Consider the following 25,370-nt stretch of genomic DNA (forward strand, 5'->3'; position numbering starts at 1 on the left):
GGATTCGCTTAACACGTTATTCAGTATGGATTGGAAGTGATAAGAAGGAGTTCCAAACCAAAAGGTGATGAGAGTGTTTCCCAAAACTGAATATCTCATCAATAAACTGAAGAATGACACTTTCTCCGAAGTCCAAGTGTTCGTAGTTCTTCAATAGTTAATGCTGGAACCGTGATAAGGAACCATCCATACAAAGGAACCATCCAAACAGTGTATCTAGTCCTAGTAGCAGCATTCAAAATTTTATAGCCGTAGCGTAGTAGTTTTCCACTAATGAACTGCTTGGAGCTATGTTTACCAAGTAGGGCACGAATATTCCACCAACACTATTTTTTTCTTTATGGGCTGCATTTTACTGGAATCGTTCGCTGAGCGTGTCATATAACGGCCTCACATTAGCATGCCTGTCTGACGCGCTTAGAATGTCATTGTCATGTAAATGTAAGTTGGAGACTAAGAATTTGAATCCATTTCGGGCAAGAGCCCCAACAACAAGATCGTTACGGGATACGGGTCTTCTTTGAAAGTTTGGTCTTCAGCAGTGTGTAACAGCTACGTAAATGTATTGCAATAAATGACCTCATTTCAGTAGGAGTCACAACACCCAGGCAGTTATGTTTGGCAGCATAATGGTTTGTAAATGTAACAATGATTTCAATAATATTACCACAAAAAATTGCCAAAATATGAGCGAAATGCTTCAACTGTTGGGAGCGTGCCTTGTTAAGACCCCATTATTGCATTTTGTAAGATTACATTTCTTCCAACCTTACAATACGTTCACTTGAATTATCAGGTTCTACTTCAATTTCGATTCTCAATTAACTTTTCGATAAGTTAAATTTGCCGTATCTCCATCGTAGAATCCTAATCATTCACATCATTGCAGCATTAGTGTGTGCCTTGGTGAGGGGAGGTGGGCCCTTAGTGGCATCGGACTACTGGCATCCTAAATGCCGTCATTGTATTAATCTTCTCCAAGCATTTTCAGAGATTTTGTAGGGATAGAAACCCCTATATACTAACATCAAAAAAGTTTTGCATCACCCTGGTTCCCAGAACTCCTGAAGATAGACGTTGACTTTGGATATTGTATCACAGACACAGTCCCTTTGATTGTTAAGAGATGTCACTTAACCCGCCAAAAGACGTAAACAACCACGTATGAGCATCACCTATTACACTGAGAGGGTCGGGCAGCCGAACAGTTCCAGTCAGTCCACTGGAACGAGGTACACGGCTCGTGTGGTCTGTAGTTCAACCGTGAATAGACGGTCAATACCGCGGTTCGATCGCGTTCGCGTTTTTACTTTGTGCCAGGAAGGGCTCTCAACAATCGAAGTGTCCACGCGTTTCGGATTGAACCAAAGCGATATTGGTCGGATATGAAGGAGGTACAGAGAGACAGGAACTGTCGATGACATGCCTCGCTCAGGGCGCCCAGGGGCTACTACTACAGTGGATGACCGCTACCTGTGGATTATGTCTCGGAGGAACCCTGACGGCAACGTCTCCATGTTAAATAATGCTTTTCGTGCAGCCACAGGACGTTGAGTTACGAATCAAACTGTGCTCAGTGGGATGCACGATGTGCAAATTCACTCCCGACGTACATGGCAAGGTCCATATCTGCTACCACGACACCATGCAGCGCGGTGCAGATGGGCCCAACAACATGCCCAATGGACCGCTCAGGACTGGCATCACGTTCTCTTCACCGATGAGTGTCGCATATGCCTTCAACCAGACAATCGTCGGAGATGTGTTTGAAGGCAACGCGTTCAGGCTGAACGCCTTATACACAATGTCCAGTGAGAGCAACAAGGTAAAAACTTACCTGCTGTTTTGGGGTGGCAATATGTGGGGCCGACGTGCGCCCCTGGTGGTCATGGAAGGCGCCATAACGAATGCACAATACTTGAATGCTGTCCTCCGATCGATAGTGCAACCATGTTGGAAGCATTGTGGCGAGGCATTCGTCTTCATGGACGACAATTGGCGCCCCCATAGTGCACATCTAGTGAATGACTTCCTTCAGGATAGCGATATCACTCGACTAATGTGGCCAGCATGTTCTCCAGACATGAACGCTATCGAACATGTCTGGGATAGATTGAAAACGTCTGTTTATGGACGACGTGACCCACCAACCACTCTGAGGGATCCACGCCGAATCGCCTTTGAGGAGTGGAAGAATCTGGACTAACAGTGCCTTGATGAACTTGTGGATAGTATGCCACGACGAATAACGGCATGCATCAATGGAAGAGGACGTGCTACTGGGTACTAGAGGTGCCGTTATGTACATCAATCTTGACGCCGACGTCTGAAGGTCTTGCAGCATGGTGGTACAACATGCAATGTGTGATTTTCATGAGCAATAAAAAGGGCCGAAATGATGTTTATATTGATCTCAATTCAAATTTTCTGTACAGGTTCCTGAACTCTGGGAACTGAGGTGATGCAAAACTTTCTTTGATGTGTGTAAAATATATAACTGAAAAATATAATTTGCCGTAAATGAATCCCCTTTTGTGACTAATGTGCTTTATGTAGTGTGTCTAAACATGTCATAGAACAGTGTGACTCATTGTTGATATTGTACTAGGTATACACCGAAATATAATAAATTGCCTTGTCTTCAAGTTGTAGATATAAAAGTAGTTTTTACAACAAATATAGTGCATACTATTCAAACGTTTGGTGCATAATGCAGTAGCGTTCTGGCATTTTTCGAAACATGGGAACATTAACACATCTTTCCAGCCACAGGTACAAGTCAGTACTGCAAGATTCTGATCGTTGACTAGAGTTCAAACTTTTAATAATGACTTAAAACAGTTACCAACTGCTGATCATATAATCATGTCACGTAAGTTATGAAATCATATGTTATAAAATCTCGCATCAGTGATCTAGGTCCTAGGATATACTATATAATTCTGCATCCTTCGCTTTTAATTTCGTTTTCCTCCTCCTCATCCAGTGTCCCCCCCCCCCAACCCCCCACCCCCCACAACACCATTCGCCCGCCTACGGAAACTGGAATCACACGAGCAATATTGCCCATACCACCATTAAGCGGCTGAATTTCGCTTACGTGGAATAACGAACGGTTTGTGGCGAGCTGCAATGTAAAGTTAACTGGCGACGTTATCCCTTTTACCTGGTAACCGCAAAGCAAACGTCTTCCTTTTCCTCATCGGCACATAAGGATTCGCTAACATAACCCATTAACCCCCATGGTACTTAAGTAACACTGCTTACACATCATGTGCCATTTCCTTTCCCTCCAAGACCTTCAGATTCATTTCTTGCGCTTGACTCCAGATAACATTCACTCTTTCAGCGAAATCCTTCACTGACAAGATGTCTCCCCGCAGCGGGACTTTGCTAAACGTGCGGGGCCACGGGATCTTACGCCCAAAAATTGTTTCATAAATAGATAACCATATGCTCTGGTGAACTTTCGAGTTATATGCATTGACGACGTAGGTAAGTAGGGCGTCCCAATTGTTATGTTGACAATTTATGTAAAAACTCAACATTTTCGCAGTTGCCATGTGGACTTGTTCCGTACGACCATTAGTTTGAGCATTCAGAGTAATTTCTTAATGGGCAACAGCCTGTATAACTGCTGCATTGATTCTTTCATAAAATTTGTTCCCTGATCCGTGAGTATGGCTTCAAGTGTTAGAAACGGAAGTATAAAATAGCTAAGAGTGCCTGAGCCTCTGTCGTGGCTAGCTAGACTGGTAAAACAATCATGGAAAGGTAATAGGAGAAATGGTCAATAATGGTTAACAGTTTGTTGGTGTTTCTGCTAGGGGTCCTACGATGACCGCCTCGCACCATCTGGAAGGGTAAACACTGTAGCATAATTTTCTGATGGTAACGTTCTGTTCTTTGAGCACACGGAACAAAGTATTTCTTGTAACCGTCTGAGTTCTGCCTGCGCGTGATCAACCAATAACTCTACACCACCCTCTCTCCATTGATCTTCGACCCGCGTGCCCCAATAAAACTGATTCATGTGGTTGCCTTAACACTTCGTCTCGCAAGCTCTGTGGTGTCACTGATTGTGGCTCATTTCGAGTCGTTCGATGCAATACTCCGTCTCCCGTGCACAACTGCTGTTGTTTAGTAAACTGCTTTCAGCCCTGGTCAGCAAGCTGTGGTGCCCTCCACTCACTTAAGCAAATGCCTGTGCAGTCCATAGCGCTTACCTTACGACTGAGTCAGTCAGCGTTAGTGGGACCTTCCCGGCCGATGTACAACTTCGTAATTCAACTCACGTAAATGCACGGCCTATCTCGGCAGTCTGCTCCCTGTATCTAAAGGCCACTTGAGCTCTGCGTGATCAGTCAATACTTTAAGTCGTCTACCACACAGGTACCAACGAAATTACCCGATTCCAAAAATCACTGCGAGCATTTCCTTCTCCATAGTGGGATAAATTCTTTCAACACTGAGCTGCCGTGAAGCCTATGCATTACGGTACTCTGGTCCATCTACTTACTCACTCAAAATAACTCCTAGCACAAAATTGCTCGAATCGTCAGAAAGAGTAAAAGGTTTTTCAAAATCCGGATGGACTAAAATGTGACTAGATGGCAACAGAACTTTTAATTTTTGTAACGCAGACTCACAATTAGCAGAGTTACTAAACACGGTTTTCCGAAACTCTTTCACCAAAGAAGACTAAGTAAATATTCCCGAATTCCAAACAAGAACAACTGCCAAGATGAGAAACATAGTAGATATCCTCGGAGGAGGAGGGGAGGAGGAGGATATTAGTTTTTAACGCCCCGTCGACAACGAGGTCATTAGAGACGGAGCGCAAGCTCGGGTGAGGGAAGGATGAGGAAGGAAATCGGCCGTGCCCTTTCAAAGGAACCATCCCGGCATTTGCCTGAAGCGATTTAAGGAAATCACGGAAAACCTAAATCAGGATGGCCGGAGACGGGATTGAACCGTCGTCCTCCCGAATGCGAGTCCAGTTTGCTAACAACTGCGCCACCTCGCTCGGTGATATCCTCGGAGTAACGAAGCAGCTTCAATTACTTAATAAAGTCAAGGCCTCCGGTACAGATTGTACACCAGTCAGGTTCCTCTCAGAGTATGCTGATAAAGTAGCTCCATATTTAGCAATTATATACAACCACTCGCTCACAGAAAGATCCGAACCTAAAGACTGGAAAATTGCCCAAGTAGCACCAATACCCCAAAAGGGAAGTAGGAGTAATCCGCTGTATTACAGGCCTATATCGGTGACGTAGATTTGCAGTAGGGTTTTGGAACATATACTGTATTCGAACATTATGAAGTACGTCGAAGAAAACGATTTACTGAGACATAGTCAGCACGGTTTCAGAAGATATAGTTCTTGTGAAACACAGCTAGCTCTTTATACGCATGAAGTAATAAGTGCTATCGACAGGGGATGTCAAATTGATTCCATACTTTTAGATTTCCAGGAGGCTTTCGACACCGTTCCTCACAAACGTCTCCTAACCAAACTGCCTGCCTACGGAGTATCGCCTCAGTTGTGCGACTGGATTCGTGATTTCCTGTCAGAAAGGTCACACTTCGTAGTAATGGACGGAAAGTTATCGAGTAAAACAGAAGTAATATCCGGCGTTCCGCATGGAAGTGTTATAGGCCCTCTATCGTTCCTGATCAATGACATAGGAGACAATCTGTGTAGCCGTCTTAAATTGTTTGCAGAAGATGCTGTCTTTTATCGTCTTGTAAAGTCATCAGATGATCAAAACGACTTGCAAAATGGTTTAGATAAGGTATCTATATTGTGCGAAGAGTGGAAATTGACCTTGAATAAGGAAAAGTGTGAAGTTACTCACATGAGTAGTAAAAGAAATCAGCTAAATTTCGATTACGCTGTAAGTCACACAAATCTGAAGGCTGTAAGTTCAACTAAATACTTAGGGACTGCAATTAAAAATAACCTAAATTGGAACGATCCCATATTGTGGGTAGAGCAAACCAAAGAGTGCGAATCATTGGCAGAACACTTAGAAGGAGCAACAGGTCTACTAAAGAGACTGCTTACGCCACGCTTGTCCGCCCTATTCTGGAGTATTGCTGTGCGGTGTGGGATCCGCATCAGGTGGGACTGACGGACGACATCGGAAAAGAGGGGCAGCTCGTTTTGTATCTTTGCGAAATAGGGGAGATAGTGCCACAGACATGATACGTGAGTTGAAGTGACATCCATTAAATCAAAGGCGTTTTTCGTTGCCACGGGATATTCTCGCGAAATTTCAATCATCAGTTTTCTCCTCCGATTCATAAAACATTCTGTTGACACACTTACATAGGGAGAAATGATCATCACGATAAAGTATGAGAAATCAGGGCTCACATAATAAAATTTAAGTGCTCGATTTTCCTGCGTGCCATTCGAGAGTGGAACAGTAGAGAGACTGCTTGAAGGTGGTTCATTGAACCCTCTGCCAGGCACTTTATTGTGAATAGCAGAGTAATCACGTAGATGTAGACGTAGATGCATTGAATCCCCACTCATTTCCAAAGGAACTTCGAAATATCGTGTCTTACTTACGGCGAAAATTGGCGAGCCACAAATAAGATTGCAATTCATTTACCTCGATAGATGTTGGAAAATTTTTAACAGCCCCAAATATCTTAGGACCAGTACGAATTCCATCTTTCCCTATAATGTGACCCTAAGTCTAAACTTCTTCCAACACAAAATGACATTTCTCTAAACTCAACATTAACCGTTCTGCATGCAGACGTTCAAACGCTTTGCACAACCACACGTAATCTTCTGGAACATCATTTGAATACACTATTTTGTCGACCAGGTGCACCATTCACTGATTTGGTTTCAATTCGAGCAACACACTATCCGACAAACGCTGGAAGGTTGCTGGCGTGTTTCTAAGTCCAAAAGGAATTCGGCGAAACAGAAAGTGTCTAGTTGGCTTTCAAATTGCCGTTTCCAGTCGGTCCTCTGACTCAATTCCAGCTAACCACCACGCAAATCCAGTGTTGTGAAGTACCGCCACTAACCCAAGCTGCCCAAATTCTCTGTTATATTAGGCGTAGGATACGCATCCGACACCGTTTTGTGGTTGAGGAACCGGTATTCACAACAAGAACGATATGCTTTGCCACCATAAGGTGATTTTTGCTTGCAGCTGCAAAGGGTTGAGATCAGGGCCTAGTTTCTATGATGCCATCTCTAACCTCTTCCGTAATCAGCTGTAAATGACTCGGAACTCGATACGGTCGTTTGTAGATGAGTGCTACACTTACAACAGGAATTTGTTGCTGAACAAAAGATGTTGCCGGTAGTGGACGCGAAGGGTTAATTAATTAAAATTTTTGAAATTTTTGAAAACATGGTCAGTGGTATTAAGATTTGTTAAGATTTCTTAAAATTTGTTAAATTTTTGAAATTTTAATTTTAAGATTTATTAATTCCACATATTCAACAGTTTATCCACTACTGCGCTGTCCTTTGCTTCAAGATGAGCTACCTGACTCCCTAGAGTTGACCAGTCGACCAACTCTCATGGCCTTGTGTAATTTGCTATAAGATCGCAGTCTACTTCATTCTCATCTAAAGCTTCTAAATTCGCAAGCAGTGCACCCTGCTACAACGTAACCTCCTCGGCGTCAAAATTATCAATACTACCAGGCACAACCCCCATGCCATCTACCTCCTGAACCTAGGCCATACCATGTCGTATAAAATATCGAACTGCGTCAAATACTTCGTTATCCCCAAAAGGTTCAACGATACACAACGAATCCACTGGAAGGTCGATACCAAAATCAATCCAGACTACTTTTTCTGTACTTTTCGGTATGCGACCCTGAAAATTGATCTTAAGAGACCGTGTATAATTCGTTTCCCCTGGCAATGGCAGGACCTCGTGACACTCAAGGTATTCTGGCTGCAGAACCTAGCTGAAACAAAGTTCCATCCGGTTCTAAAGTATGCTATTCCCAGTCAATTATGCCGCGATGTGCAACCAGGAAATACGATCCCAGTCTAACGTCGTATCTACCGCTAAACACGAAAAAACTTGTGCATCCACTTGGAAGTTAACGTCCTCTACTCGGAACCTCAGCACTCCAGCACCGAGTGAATTTACATGCCCAACCACCTGCGCTGCCTAAGATCCAGCGTGATGCACATAACCAACTTGTCCCAAATATTCACTTATATGCAACGAATACACGAAAACCAGTATCCAACAAAATTTTACATAATTCAAACCTCAGATCACCGGACAGAAAAATGTCTGCCACTGCTTTCTTACATGTGCTAACTCCTTTTGGGAGCAAGACACAGTTCACATCGCACCCTTCTGAACCTTTTAAATGTTGTCCGTAAGATCTACCAGCGATTGAAAAATCATCTGTTGCTGATTTCTGTTACTGGATTTCCGATCCGACTTACCAGATTTATTACGATACCTGCAACGTTGCTATCAGCAGTCTCTTTGTACATGTCCCTTCCTCCCACATCGGAATCGATTTATGTCCTTACCGAACTTTGTCCAATTTTTATGTGACCTAACCAATGACTCAGATTCATCTAATGATAATGCAGTAGGCATTGCTTCACTCACATACTTAATAAATTCCGGAAAAACTTGGTTGATATTTCCGACTATAGCTCCTTCAAAAATGCGTCAATAGCCTCTAACATTATTACCGATATTACCTGTAATGATCTTATCTAACTTCTTTGTCTGATTTTTTACTTAATGTAACCTCTGTATAATCATGCTCTTTGATGTAACATCCATGTAAATGTTTTATTGATTATTTATGATGATTCATGTAACTGTAATTTCAAAAGCAATGTTTTGTAAATGAATGTTAAAATCAACATTTTTAATATAAATATTTGTTCATGCATAATGAAAGTAGGATTGTAATAATATAAAACTTTGAGAGAAGGACCTCCACAGCGGAAATGCCTAACGGGGATAGCAATGGTAGATCGGGTGGTAGAAATGGAAAGCTCCCTTGCAGGATGAGTTAGTCCGTGGCTAAGAAGCAAAAAGAACAAATCAGGAGAACTGAAAGAGGCGAGACGAACTGCAAGATTATATGATGTAGCCTCGGATGCAGAAGTAATGTGGCTTCTTATTCACGGCATAAAAAAAAGGTTCAAATGGCTCTGAGCACTATGCGACTTAACTTCTGAGGTCATCAGTCACCTAGAACTTAGAACCAATTAAACCTAACTAACCTAAGGACATCACACACATCCATGCCCGAGGCAGGATTCTAACCTGCGACCGTAGCGGTCGCTCGGTTCCATACTGTAGCGCCTAGAACAGCACGGCCACTCCGGCCGGCTTCACGGCATAATTTGGTTACTTCTATACAATTAAAATCCGATTCCAAGAAGAAAATTTGTAGTGTTTGTTACATAGGAAGAGCCGTGGATACTTTGGCGCCTTTTTTTGAATAGCTCAGGAGATCGACGCTGCCAACACCCTCGTCTCAAGTTATCAGTTGAGTACTATATATCTGCATTGCCCGGTTATGTCGTTTCGTTTACAATAACAATTTTGTGTTCCGTGAACTTCGCGTTGAGCCACCGTATTTTATCCTCAGTCATTTACCTAGACAGAGTCCTATACTAAGTGCTACGATGGATGCAAGTACCCTATTTTACTGAACAGGAAAACAATTATCTTCTTTAACAAAAGTTAATAAAATTTTGAGAGGTGTAAAGCACACAATTATTTGGTAACCCTAAGTTTCGATATATTCCACGTATTTCGCATTAATGAGCAGTTATTAAAGTACGGTTACTGTGAGAAGATTTACAGTATTTAGTTCAGAGATTTTTTTATTGAAACAATTGTGTATACAATTTCATATGTTATGTAGTTAGCCGTGTTGACGATTTTGTGTTGTGACTGAAGTGTTCAACCTCAGTCTGAGCCTACCGATAGATTAATTTCTGGATCTCCACGCTAGTAGTTGAGCCAGAATTATGTCATATTACCATAACAGTAATCAAGAATAGGCAACTGACTAAAATATTCAAACTACACTACAAGCAGGTATCACATGTCCCACTTATGAATATAAAGAAGTTAATGTTCCTTGAGAATACAAAAATAGACGGTACTTAAAATACAATTCCTTGGTATGTATTTCAACAGTAATAATTTCCTGTGATTAAACTAACTAATGTGAGACAGCGTTATTGAGAGCCAGTTTTTGACTAAACGCACTAATACTCCTGCGGTGCAGTCCAAGTCAGTTCACTGGTACATTACTTGCTAAATTGTGCAAACGTCTTTTATCTTATCAGCAAAAAAAAAGACGTTTAGTATGAAGTAAAGTCAACCTACGTAATTGACTTTCTTTGTGAATCACGTAAGTACTGGGTACAACGCGTAATATGGCATGTGATACATACTTTTTACGTAATTACGGTTTGCTTGATTAGTAGTAGAACCTTTCTCGAGACCCGTTTATTTTGCTTTAAATAGAGATCTTCTGGGGAACAAAATTAGTCCGATACCTAACCATTACACATAATCATTTTCACCAAATTAGAAATCCTTTCACAGGGGTAATATTATCGGCATAGTACTATTTTAATAGTAATCTGGTTTTTCCAGTGACAAGACTTAGTTATCCTGTTGTGGCAAAAGCATTTGAGGCCCTCTGCTTTGTTTCCTGCAAATTTGGTGAGATACTCCTTTCTTAAGCCGTGAGCTCACAACTACCTACATTGCTACGGTCGGTGAAAGTTTCAGTTGATTTATCCTGGTTACGAAAAACGTTAGTAAGTTGTTCCCGACAGTTCCCTGCCGCATTCTTCTTCCGATATCTCTCTATTAACCCTACCTGAAAAACCTTAAATGTTTTAGCCTCCCTCAGCTTCTCATTACACACAACATGTAGTTTAGCGTCTCCCATTAACTCGAATCAAGCAACACGTAATAAATGTTTCTTACTCCAATCCCCAGTTTGGTGATTGTAGCCAAATTGTCAAAAAAGATAAAAACATCTTCACCCTGTTTCCCTGAATACTGGGTAACCAGTTCCGCAGCAGTGCCATTCAGGGTGGGAGGGTGGGATGTAACTGTTCCCTCTTCCCCACCCTGAGCTCATTTACACTATCTACACCACTGGCCATTAAAATTGCTACACCAAGAAGAAATGCAGATGATAAACAGGTATCCATTGGACTAATATGTTATACTAGAACTGACATGTGATTACATTTTCACGCAATTTGGGTGCATAGATCCGGAGAAATCTGTACCAAGAACAACCACCTCTGGCCGTAATAACGGCCTTGATACGCCTGGGTATTGAGTCAAACGGAGCTTGGATGGCATGTACAGGTACAGCTGCCCATTCAGCTTCAACACGATACCACAGTTCATCAACAGTAGTGACTGGCGTATTGTGACGAGCCTGTTGCTCGGCCACCATTGACCAGACGTTTTCAAGTGGAGAGAGATCTGGAGAATGTGCTAGCCAGGGCAGCAGTCGAATATTATCTGTATCCAGAAAGGCCCGTACAGGACCTGCAACATGCGATCGTGCATTATCCTGCTGAAATGTAGGGTTTCACAGGGATCGAATGAAGTGTAGAGGCACGGGTCGTAACACATCTGAAATGTAACGTCCACTGTTCAAAGTGCCTTCAATGTGGACAAGACGTGACCGAGACGTGTAACCGATAACACCCCATACCATCCATCACGCCGGGTGATACGCTGGTATGGCGATGACGAATACACACTTCCAATGTGCGACACCGCGATGTCGCCAAACACGGATGCGACCACCATGATGCTGTAAACAGAAGCTGGATTCATCCGAAAAAGTGACGTTTTGCCATTCGTGCACCCGGGTTCGTCTTTGAGTACACCACCACAGGCGCTCCTGTCTGTGATGCAGCGTCAAGGCTAACCGCAGCCGCAGCCTCCGAGCTGACAGTCCATACTGCTGCAAACGTCGTAGAACTGTTGGCGCAAATGTTTGTTGTCTTTCAAACGTCCCCATCTGTTGACTCAGGGATCGAGACGAGTCTGCACGAATCGTTACGGCCTTGCGGATAAGATGCATGTCATCTCGACTGCTAGTGATACGAGGCCGTTGGGATGCAGCACAACGTTCCGTATTACCCTCCTGAACCTACCGATTCCATATTCTACTAACAGTCATTGGATCTCGACCAACGTGAGCAGCAATGTAGCGATACGATAAACCGCAATTGCGATAGGCTACAATCCGACCTTAATCAAAGTCGGGCACGTGATTGTACGCATTTCTCCTCCTTACACGAGGCATCACAACAACGTTTCTTCAGGCAACGCCGGTCCGCTGCTATTTGTGTATGAGAAATCGGTTGGAAACGTTCCTCATGTCAGCGTCACCGGCGACAACTTTGTGTGAATGCTCTGAAATGCTACTCATCTGCATATCACAGCATGTTCACCCTGGCGGTTTAATTTTGCGTCTGTAGCACGTCATCTTCATGGTGTAGCAATTTTAATGGCCAGTAGTGAAGCTTTAATATATGTTCGCTGTAAGATGTTGTTTATTAAACCATTTGTCAGATAGTAAAGAAGCTTGTGACGAATTCAGCCGTCTAGTACATGCGACAAGTAAACAGTTATGAAATAGACCAACGCTGCAACATTGTCTAACACTGTGTGCCACATGTATTTGTCCTGTTAGGCTCTAAGAGTGTAACAACAGATTTACAGCTATGAAGGCATACACACAACCCTTTTCTTGCTTACATCTTCAACTTCTGTAATCATGTCGTCCTCATTCGCATATAATATTACGGAACGTTGATAATTTTTTCTTTTGGACTGTTTAATTACAAATGAATGCAACACAATTTTTGTACCATGCGCATTTCGACTTTGTTCATTGTAAGACATCTTCAGTGGCCTGGTATTGTACGTCTTTATGCTTATGCTGTTAATTTACATGTAGGGTCTTGTATATGTGGGGTACTAACAGTTCTGGTACTTTTCCTTCTGTGTTGCAGTAATACACTCACACGCACACACAGTAGTTCTAAGTTCTAGGGGACCGATGACCTCAGAAGTTATGTCCCATAGTGCTCAGAGCCATTTAAACCAAATCGGCTCTTGGGTGTATTTTTTCTTTCTGGACTTCTTCTTTCAACCATCCACAGAGGCAAAAATCCAAAGCTATAAGGTCTGGGGACCTTGGTAGCCAAGAATAGTGTTCGTATCTACTGATCCATGTGCAAAAGCCTCGTCATGCTGGAAGAACATACGCATTCTTGTAGCCAAAGGAACCTCATCCAATAATGTTGGAAGCTCACTTTGAAGGAAATGTAGACAACGAGGTCTTGTAAGGACCAACAAACGAAAAGAAAACGCATTGAACCAAGTTGTATGTACTCAATGAAAATTGGACACGTTATATGGCATTATTTCTGCAGTTGGTGTATACTACCATCTCCTACAACATTTACTATTCCTCCTGAAACATCCTGCGTAATTATTCAGGTCTCGACGGGCCATCGAAACCTTTCAGTGCTAGACGCACGTCATCGTCCGAACCCTCGTGCGAATACAATGTAGCTGCGAACGAGTGGAATAAAGGACGGAGCGGTACAGCGTACGTGGTATGCGGCAAACACGGGAATTTGCGTCTGACGAGGAGCGTGTGTAGATAGGTCCTGCAGGCATCTTGAACATTGTGTCCTGGTAGCCAAATACTCAGCGCGTCTGCCTAGTAAGTAGAAGGTCCAGGTTCGAACCGTGGTCGGGCACAAATTTTCATCTGCTGCCATTCCTATGTTTCAACTCTCTGTGACAGTGTGGACGTCTGTCCATCGATATTTAAGATTCAGTTGTTTTTTGAGGCAATACAGGTGATATGTGTACATTTTTCTTACTATCAACGTAACGGGATGTCATCGGCATCAGTTCGTTAGTCATTGCTTTGTGGTGGAAACCCATGTCATATCCATGCGAATCAGATTGTAGAGCATATTTAGTCAAATAACGAATGGTCAGTATACAAGTATTTACGAACAGTAGAAGGACAATTGTAGCTAGCTGGTTACGTAACCAAGTGCAACGTAGAGTACCTGTGTAGTCAGTCATTTCAGCTGCATAGCTGACGATATTATCTGTCAAGCAATTCACTGTAGAATTAATGTAATACCAGCACGACGATCTCTGTAGTCATACTGTATCATTAGCAGCTCATGAATGGAATACTATGTTCATTATATCAGATTACTTAAGCTGATGCCAAAAAAGAGAAGCGACGACGCCACCATGTTATTTTTACTTAGGAGTCAGAGCTATATAATAACACCACAACATCCACTGACCACCTGTATCATTATCACCACACAGTTGTTACTCGTAGTAATTACAAGTTGCTGGTGTTTTTCAAGAGTAGCGCAATGCGCCCCATGAATGTGAAGTCCCATTTGCATTACGCCTAGGACAGAGAGGATCCTAAATAACAATAAGAGGTTACCCAATGAAGGGAAAAGGCCACATACTGTCTCGAGTTCTTGCAGTTTGGTAATAATGTAGTTCTCGATGATTTCACACTAATGGGTTCTTTTCACTATCTTAATACTTAAATGGGAATTATCAAAGTGTAGTTATTAAAGTGTAACTGTTAGAACACTCAGCTACCTTAACATCACCTCATTTTGGATTGAAAAAATTGGTTCAAATGGCTCTGAACACTATGGGACTTAACATCTGAGGTCATCAGTCCCCTAGAACTAAGAACTACTTAAATCTAAGGACATCACACACATCCATGCCCGAGGCAGGATTCCAACCTGCGACCGTAGCAGTCTCGCGGTTCCGGACTGCAGCGCCTAGAACCGCGTGGCCACCGCGGTCGCCCTTTTGGATTGAATAAGACTCGGAAAGCGACGTTAATTTGACGTTTCCTTCCGGCTCCTGACGACTTTCTGAGTGATGTCTAAAGTGCACTCGCAGTTGTGTTGCCTGCTGCATCAATTTCGTAAGATGTTAGGGCAGCTGGCAGTCATTGCTGAATACAGACATGTGCAAATATCTTCACTGCTCTGGGGAAACTCGTCTTCGTTCCATTTTTTCCATATCGTAATTAGCACAATAACATAAGGCTCATTCTGCTGAAGACTTGATGCCTATAAGACCTTAAATACGAATCAACGACCGGTAATAATCCATGAAAGGAAACAGACTGTTGGACAAAAGAATGGCGAGCTCCCTGCTTTTTGTGTTTCCGTTAGGTCCTACGGTAAGAGATATTATGCTTCATTTTTTCACTTCATACTAAAACAAGAGTTATGATATGAGAAGAGGAAATGACTTACATGCTTCTCAGAAACTTCAGTTTTTTTTGCTTATTTTCTCACTTAATACTAAAACAAGGGCGTTGATATGAGAGGAGGAAATGAAGTACACGCTTCCAAGACATATTATTCCCTTATATGCTACTACTCCGAGCATGAAAGCTCTGCAGTTAATTTTTGTGTGTTGGATAAATTTTGATATCACCTCACAGTACTTTGTGAGAGGGTTCCTGTTTTCTTGGGATTCAAATAGAGTGGACATTTCATCACTGGTTAATATTCTGATACCCATTCCAATTCCTCCAAAGCACCTGTGAGCAGAGTGTCACTTTGGTTGCTATAAGAACATGCAGGCAGTAACGTCCGCTCACTGCAGTCAGAGCCAAGGTGATTTCTTCCTGTTTATGGCGATGCGTCTGTTGCAGTGTCTACGCTCAGCCAACATAAACAAACCGCGGTGTCAAAAGTCGCCGTTAATCACTGCACTTGGTGCGAGCCGCGACAACAAGAACTCCCTGTTCCTACTAACGATATTATGGAGTTAATGCATCTCACTTAACATACAGGACATGGGTGGGGTAAATATTCAGTTTGTAGTAGCTAGCCATTGAATTAAAATACTTTACAGTACAATTGATACATTATTTATTGTTGCTTGTCTCTCTAATTTTAATAGTATTGATTCAGATTGTGCTTGAACACGAAAAGGGCAACTGGACTTTAGCATTGTGGGGAGTCCAGGCTATCACAGCAGAGAATACCGGAGATCTCTGGTAAACTTCTCTACAGGCAGAAAACATTAATTGGAACACTAACGGCCGCGGTGGTCTAGCGGTTCTAGGCGCTCAGTCCGGAACCGCGCGGCTGCTACGGTCGCAGGTTCGAATCCTGCCTCGGGCATGGATGTGTGTGATGTCCTTAGGTTAGTTAGGTTTAATTAGTTCTAAGTTCTAGGGGACTGATGACCTCAGATGTTGAGTCCCATACTGCTCAGAGCCATTTGAACCATTTTTGAACAAAAAATTCGACACATCCAAAATTGAAGAAACCAATATCACAGAAGAATGGGAAAAAGGACCGACGAACAACTGGACTGACTTCAACAGCAAAATTATCAGAAAAGCCAATGAAATAATCCCATTTAAAAAAAGGCAAAACACTCATGGTGGGACTCAAACTACGATCAAGCCATCATCAAATGCCGACTCGCCTTCCAAAAATACAACAACAGCAAATCGACAGGAACCATATAACACTTCCTCTACATCCGCGAAAAGACAAACAGAACCATCAGAAAAACCAAACGCAACTACATCACCGAAAAGTGAAATCAATTGAGGATTAATTAGAGAACTACAACAGTAGAAATTTCTTAAAGGCTACTCACCACAAAATTTGACCTTCAAGGAAAAAATGGAAAACTCTCCATCACCAACCACAAAAATTGTGTAGAATTGGCATACTAGTTTTCCGATCTCCTTAGTTGCCCCAAAGCACCTGAACGATTCCCACACACATCCCCAAACTACAAAAAACCGGATGCCGATCCACCGACACAAGAAGAAATCCTGCTCCAGATCAAAAAACTCAAGAACGGAAAGTCGACAGGAGAAGAAGGAATCATCGCAGGAATACCGAAAAAACTTGGACCACAAACACTACAGGAAATCACCCTGACCATTCAGGAAATGAAAACCTCCCAGTCGACAGGAATTGTGAACTGATCCAACCATTCCACAAAAAAGGAGACAAGTCTGATGTGAGTAACTACCGAGTAATTTCCCTCCTTTCAGTCCCTCATAAAATCATCTCCACATGTCTCTTACAATGTGTACAAGAATAAGCCAAAGCACTACTTGGTGATAACCAAGCAGAATTCAGACCACACACGTATTGCAGCGAACAAATTATCTAACTGAAATCCACACTGAAAATATTGCGGTGCTGTGTAGATGAAAAACCTAGTTTTTCACAATTATCAGACGAGAGATAGAGACTGTCAGATTCTAAGGATCATGACTGCATTATTAATTGTGGGTGCACATGAGCTTTTATGCCGTTTATTGTAACTACTTTTTGAGTTTTGGACCTGGAACCATGGAAACATCAGCTTTTCACGTTATAGAATATCCGAATTCACCTTAATTCTTCACGTTTCGAGCAACGGCATATTATCCGTCAGAAAAGCTGACAAGAAGAAGTCAGGTCATGACTATCTTCTTACAGATATTGTATAGCAAAGATAAGGTTCCAAATTAGCCACTTGAGAAGCTCCAAAATTGTGAATCCCGTCTGGTGAATACACTTTCGGTCCGATCAAGACAGTAAAACAGAAATAATTGTTTCAGTTATTAATTTATGACGATTCGTTTGCACTCAGTGCGTCGATGTATTACAAGTAATTACATCCATTCCCTGAATCCAGTTACAGAAATCGAAAAAAGACTCATTGACATACAATGAGGATATTCCGGCTCTTGCCACCGACAATTTTGAGACGAAGCTATAGTCACTTCCGAGGTCACTCACAGAACACATCAGCTAGTATCCTTCCTGGTAATATAACTGAAACTTGGCAATAACGCAGAATATGTTTGGCAACTCTGTGCCTGACGAGTTACTTCCTTGATGGCACAGAACTATCCTACTAAATTCACGTGATATTATCGTGTCATTTCAACTGAATAATGTGAGGATTTTCTCTTGAGATGCCATATAAGGAGATCAGTTAATGCTTTTGAGTCCACAACTTCTCTCGTCTCTTATATTGCGATTTAGCTGCCATAGCGGCCACTGGGCCAATAAGTAAGACCCCATCTCCTGCACCGCTTCGCTAGCCCAGAGGTAATCTGCCAGCCTGCCAGCTACAAGCTGCTTCCGTTCGCCTTTCGATACTCGCTGAACGCCAGGTCTTTAATTGTTTTGTCGCACAGCTACAAGCAGGCAGATAGAAACTTGTAAGACAACGCTCAAGAAAATTCGTCTTGCTACTTTCAGTACCCTGTAGTGTCAGAGCGAGAACCTTATGGTACTACAAAATTAATAAGGCCACTTTTGTTTTCTGCTGACATATTTTTCGATGGTTTGAATACATAATTTTATCTATGAACTGACACATTTTCATAATACTTGTAGCCAAGCGGTTCTAGGAGCTACAGTCTGGAACCGCGCGACCGCTACGGTCGCAGGTTCGAATCCTGCCTGGGGCATGGATGTGCGTAATGTCCTTAGGTTAGTTAGGTTTAAGTAGTTCTTAGTTCTAGGGGACTGATAACCTCAGAAGTTAAGTCCCATAGTGCTCAGAGCCATTTGAAACATAATACTTGTGTATGACACAGGAAATGAAGTAAATACAGACCTGCGCGAAGTCAGAGGTCGGTAATATCCTACTAATACGTGTTAAAATAGGCACAATCGTCTTGCAGGCACTTAATGCTTTATGCTTTATTAAGATAGAGTGCCGTCGTAATATTTGTATAGTAAATTGAATTTTGTTTTTATTAGTACAGTGAATATTTTAATCGTATTTTCCATTAGTTTATTCAATACAGTAGTAATCATCAGAAAGAAATTGATCGGCAACGGGATGTTATTTCACAGTATATGAAACAATCTGACAATGCTAAAGTATGTTGAAACAAATTTCGGGCTTGCAGCCGGTCGTCGTTCAATACTTCGCAGTATTGAACGACGACCGGCTGAATTTTAAAATTCACACTGCTAAAGTCGTTTACAAATTCTACGCCTGTACAAACATACTGGTTCTAACGATGTCATTAAACAATTGTAGTTTGAAGAGCATTTTCGTCTAGAAATGAGTTGCCTTGGCGGTTGATCGATCAGGAGCAGGAAAGGTAAAACTTTACGAGTATGCAATCACAGGAACAAATGCTTCAGAGATGACTTCACTATCAATCTCCTGGATAGTTTCGTTTTTCAAATCAACAGAGTGCGTTATCATGCAGTAGCACATGTGATGTAGTTTTGGTGGTCGATTTTCTTGCAGTGCGACCAAAATGTGTCTCAAATTCCATCTGTGATGGACACATCCTTGGGGAAGAATTCTTAGTGCAAAACCCACTTTTGGAGCTATTAGATGGAAGATATTATGTTCACACTACTGTTTGCTCGAGTTTATGTCTCTTGAAAGGTCTCAGCCCTTCATTCCTTCTTAGGAAATTAACAATAAAGGTATCATAACTCGTCACCAGCAACAGTATTGCATCGAATGCTCAATTACCGACCTGATGGCGTTCAAGCAAACCTGCAATAATAACCACTCCGCCGGCCAAAGTGGCCGTGCAGTTCTAGGCGCTACAGTCTGGAGCCGAGTAACCGCTACGGTCGCAGGTTCGAATCCTGCCTCGGGCATGGATGTGTGTGATGTTCTTAGGTTAGTTAGGTTTAATTAGTTCTAAGTTCTAGGCGACTGATGACCTCAGAAGTTAAGTCGCATAGTGCTCAGAGCCATTTAATCACTGTGTTGATTTTTGTTGTTTCGAATTATAGCGTGCAGTACTCCTACACCAGACTTCTGAACCTTGTCTGTTGAATGAAAATGGCGCATGACAGTTAAATAGTAATCCATCACTTATATCAGTATTTGAGACTTCCTTAATGTGGAAAATCATTCATGCCAGAACGATCTTTGTTAAAACAAGAATACCTTTTCCTGGCGTATTTTTTCCAAAATCACTCGCGCTACATGCGGTTCAAATCTTTCGACTGCTTCCTTTGCATTTACCCCTCTATTATACTGAGAGTAAATACTGTGTTGCAGATGCAACACCTTTCTTCACTTGCGACCCAATTTTACAACGCTTAACCGTAGTTCGTGATTTTCAAGTATGTAATCTCCGATCTTTAACTGCAAGATGATAACTAGAACTTCAATTTCGAAAAAGACATTTGATACATACACTGACAGCGTCGCGCCGCGTTCACCTGCGCGGCGCCAGATTTCAGGGAGCGGTTGGCGTCCGGCAGGTGGGCGGTAGCCGGTAGCCGGTGCAGCGCGACGAAACGCTCGAGCGCAAGGTGTTCTGATCGCGACACGGGCACAAGCTGTCCTGCGGAATTGTTTATGGAAGTATTTGTTATTGCTGGTGGGTAGAATGTGAAGCGCATTATGTTAGATGTTCTGTCGGACTCTTAACTTTAGACGAGGGCCGAAATGTGGTTAAAAAAAAAAGGGATACAGTCGGACGCGAACACACCACTTCAAATTTAGACTGCACGACGATTACCACCAGACCACAGGCTCACGCAACAGGACAACATCTCGGAAGTAGGCAGCACTTCCTCCTGACACTTCCACATTTTACCATGTTGCCAGATTGTGTAGATGGCCGGACTTAGCGTTGTCAGAGGCCGTCGGTTTTATTAGCCACCTTAAGTGAACAACTCGGAATTAGTCTGTGTGGCGGCCAGCCGGCGGCCGGTTCTTAAGTCTAAGACTGTACATATTCACGTTCTATGATACTCTTGTCTCTTCTTCTCTTCTATAGTGGATTATGAAAGAGTGAATGAATCTATGAATTAATGCATCACTCCAAATATTAATTTTGAACAAGTCGCTATTCTCCTTTGTACGACAATTTATCTCCTGTTTATGTTATTAGTGTATTCTTCAAACGGGTTCTGTGTTAAGTATGCAGTTCATTTCTCTCAAAATGTGTTTATTTCATACTTTGTACCAGACAAATTACGTGTACCATGAACATAACTAGAGGTATCTACTCTCTATGCGCTATTATCCTTCGTTCCTAACTTTCTTCCACACGCTTGACAGCTTCCTCGTTGTTGAACAGCACGATAATCTTCAGCCCAGCCTTACATCCTTCTTAACAAGAACTTTTCTGTCATGATCTCCCATCCATATTACTCACACACTTCGCACAGTCTTGGCTACTGATTATTCAACAGTCTCTGCACATTTGTTCCATCTGTCTCACAAGGTTGTATCTGTGTCCATATATACACGCCAGGTGTTCTAATTTCTAAAGGTACAGAATGAACTGCTTCTCTTGTATGTTTGCCTTTAGTGAAACCGTATTGCTCTTTGCCCTGCAATTCAATTTCTTCTTGTTTTCATCTGTATATTGAGGTGACCCGCAGTTTACAGCAGTTTACTTGCCAGACTAATCATCCGATAGTTTTCATATTTATCGGCTCATGCATTCTTTATTAATACTATAATACTTCGCTAGAAACACGAAGGAAAGTCAAAGCTTTACATATTTTGCACACCATCCAAACAGTATTCCATTTATTATGTATCCCACGTTTTCAGTAGCTCTGATGATTTGGTACAGATGATTCAGTGCATTAGCAAATTCTGTGTCTTCTACTGATCTACTTGCGTACAACATTGGTCACTGTCTAAGCGAAATATCTCTTCTCCTCATTCTGTTCAAAATTTTCTATATTTCTTCGCATTCTTTTGAATTTCAGCCAACTACTGCTAGTTTATGTGTGCACATGGGTATGGTTCACAGTCCCGTATTTTGTTTCTAAACCTATGTCTAACCGTGATGCACTCCTGTTAATATCTCCTTGTGTTTCCTCGTCGTATCGAAGAATAGCCCTATGCATTGTTATATTCGAAGAGGATCGTTTCGTTGCAACCATTAGAAACCTGTCGCCATTACAAACATGTCGCGGAACTGTGAAAACCTTTCTCGGCTCTGATGTCCTACCTCGAACACCTACTCTCCAACAATGGTGCCCTCTAATCTATACATTACACTATCAAAGTTTCATAGCTCTTCTCATATAATCGTCTGATTCCTCATCGTTACCTTGTGATGTGGGGATGTAAGCCTGTACAGGATCCATTGCCGTTGGCATCGATTCACTCTGCACAAGAATGGCTTGGTCACTACGTAATGCACCCTGTTACATATTTTTCTATTCTTGACGATGCCAACACCAGTTTCGCCTTTCACTAATGCTGTTGTTATCATACTATACTAATGCTCACTAAGTTTAATCCATTTGTCTCCTGCTGTATTGTGACGTACAACATTGCTTATGGAACGTTAGTCTTAATAGTCTTCCTCCTGGACACTCATTAACATAGGGGTCCTAAAAGGAGACCAGCTTATCTCTGGCACTTTTTTTTTACGAAGGAGGGGGTCACAATGATATTATTGGTTAAGATTGCTTTACCTATGAATACTTATTCTGCGTCTGTAATTCTGTGGTAGCAGTTGCCTTCTGCGTTCTCTTACCATTGATCGTGGATGCTTAACCGGCGTTTAAGTGTTTTCCCTCCTTCTATTGACAAAACTGTTGGCACGTTGAGGCATAATGATTTTGTCTGAAGTTTTCAGGCGCCTTTATTAGTTTTTTATTTAATTTTTTTTATTTTTTTTTTTTTTACAGGAGGTGGAGGCCCTCCACGCCCACACCGGCATGATGGTGAACTTAAAAGCTGTACTGCCATCTCTGCATAAGGGTTAGTTTTCACTAAAGTGAGGTGTCGCAGGATGCGTGTACTGCGATGTTTGCGTACGTCTGGTTAAGGTTAACCATTAATACCAGCTCATCAGGAGATAGATGGGGTCGAAAGTTGAACGAAGGGTAGCGGTTTGAAGGGCAGAGGAAAAAAAAGTGCGAAAGCAAGAGCCAAGGAAAAAAAAAAAACCTGTACCATAGTTAGGTCGAGTCGTAAGAGCAGTAGCGGATGTCATGCAAGAGTAGGCTTTGTTGATAGTGGGTATCACACATGTCGATACATTTGACATTGTGCGGTGCTGTTGCTCGGCGGCTGCCACTGGGTGACTGTGTTGAGCTCTTGGTCAGCGTCAGCAACCTGCAACAGTTAGGTTTATCATCGTTTTGTGTCCAATAGGTCATATATCAGATGCACAGTAATTTTTCCCGATGCTAATCAGTGGTTGGGATCTAACCCGGGACGTATTGCTCTTGGATCATTAGGTAAAGGGATTAACTCCCAGACCGCGTATTCTTATCTTAAAATATAGTGACGGAAAAATCATGTCAGGTATCTTGCTTGGCATATGACCATAGACAGATGTAACATAAATCCACTTCTCTCTTAATTCTGATGTCTAGTAGAAAAACAGTTCAGCAACAGCAAAATTCTATCTACATTCAGCAGAACGTCAGAAGCAGAAATACAGAACCGTTGTGAATAATTGCAGTAAGAATGGAGCCGATCAGCCCAATAATGGAGCCGCTACAGAGCACCTCAGAGCCATCAGCATACAAGCGAGAAAGCGCGATCTTTAGAAATGGAGATGGTAGCAGTCTCTTAACTTCGTCTTGATGGGCTTTTAGTGGCGCCCTTTCACGAAAAGACGGATAACGTTAATGTCTTCACAAGATACGAGGCAGACAGCAATGCGGAAGAATATCCAGTAATAAAACATGCAAATGCGCTCCTCCAGTAAACAGCTTTTCCTTGCGTGTCATCAACCATCACTTCTCACTTTCTATGGGGAACGACTGCAACGAAAGTTGAAACAAGGTCCTGTTGAACAATCTATGCTTTAAAATTGACCAAAATGTAATTTTCATCGTTATTAATGACTGCGTTCACCTTTTGTGTCTAGCCTGTACGTAATGTATTTTGTGTCGAATTTCCCTGTCTTTTCATATTACGCACTGTACTGTCTTTTCACTATTTCTTAGTTACAGCTTCCGAAAGTTTTGTTACGTACCCAAGGAAACATATAACCACAGGTTGTAGGAGAACACCCGTGACAAAGCCGTAGGGCAAAGAATGAAAACCAGGGATTCTCATAAATCTACACAAAACTGACATGAATTCATCGCAGTCCTGAAACGGACGTCAGATATTATTTTATCAGTAGAATATCATTATGATAAAACCAGACTGGCTGAAGTAGGAGGTCAAGAAAAATAAGACATGGAATTTCCATAGTATTTTCAGAGAAGATATGTCAACATCAGGCACGCTACTTCTGTTTGAGACAACCATATCAGACCCTGTAAATAATAATGAGCAGAATTGTAACCTCTTAGCAAATTACTTTATACATCACAGTCGAATTCACATGTGAAAAACCTGAGCCAAACACAGAATCAGAACCTGGCAACGAAATACATAAACTTAAAAATAGTAAAGTTCCCGGGGAAGATGGGATGATTACTGTAATGTGGAAAATAGGTGGTAAATACCCACGAGAAAAAGCATAAATATCTTACCGATATTTGGCTGGAGGAAACAATCGCTAACGAATAATAGTGTCGCATAATCCACTCATTGCACAATAATGGGGATAAAACTGAGATAAATAACTTTAATTGGCGAATATCAACCAGGTTTAAGGAAAATAGATCGTTCGTGCAACAAATTCACAATCTCGAGACTATCTTGCAAATCCACGAAGTCAGAACAACGGTGATCACCCTTGTCGACTTCTAAAAAGCATATCATCCAATAGACAGTTGTACACTGTTTAATATCTTCGTAGATATGAAGGTGGACGCAAACACAAAACAGTGGGTTACACAAATATTAACTGGTATCAGCTCACGAGCTAAATTACTATGTGATATGTCTGAACCTTTTGAATATAAAAAGAGCTTTCTACAGAGCGACGCGCTGTCACACTTACTATTAAATCTAGTATTAGTAGAAGTAATTAGCACATGGAGAGAAGACGTAAAATGGATATCATTGTCAGAAAACGTGAAATTAAAGTTCATTTTACGGTGTTTAGCTTATGCAGACGTTCTAGCCATCTCAAGCAACCGAGACAAGAGAATTAACTACCTTCAAAAACTCTGTGAAATATAAGCTAAAACTGTAATGAAAATTGCTAATGGAAAAACGCTGTTTATGAAAGGTTGTAATTGATATCTAAACGGACAATACATGTTTACACAGTTTTCGAAAAATGTTTCAAGTATTCAAATTTAAATACCTAGAAGAAATCATCCAGCCTTCCGCATTAAATCGTGTAGCTAACAAAATCAGAATCACTAAATTACTGAAAGTTAACAGAATTTCGTGAAATAGGTACACTACAAAAAA

The sequence above is a fragment of the Schistocerca cancellata genome, chromosome 3, assembly GCF_023864275.1.
Source record: "Schistocerca cancellata isolate TAMUIC-IGC-003103 chromosome 3, iqSchCanc2.1, whole genome shotgun sequence".
NCBI lineage: Eukaryota > Metazoa > Arthropoda > Insecta > Orthoptera > Acrididae > Schistocerca > Schistocerca cancellata.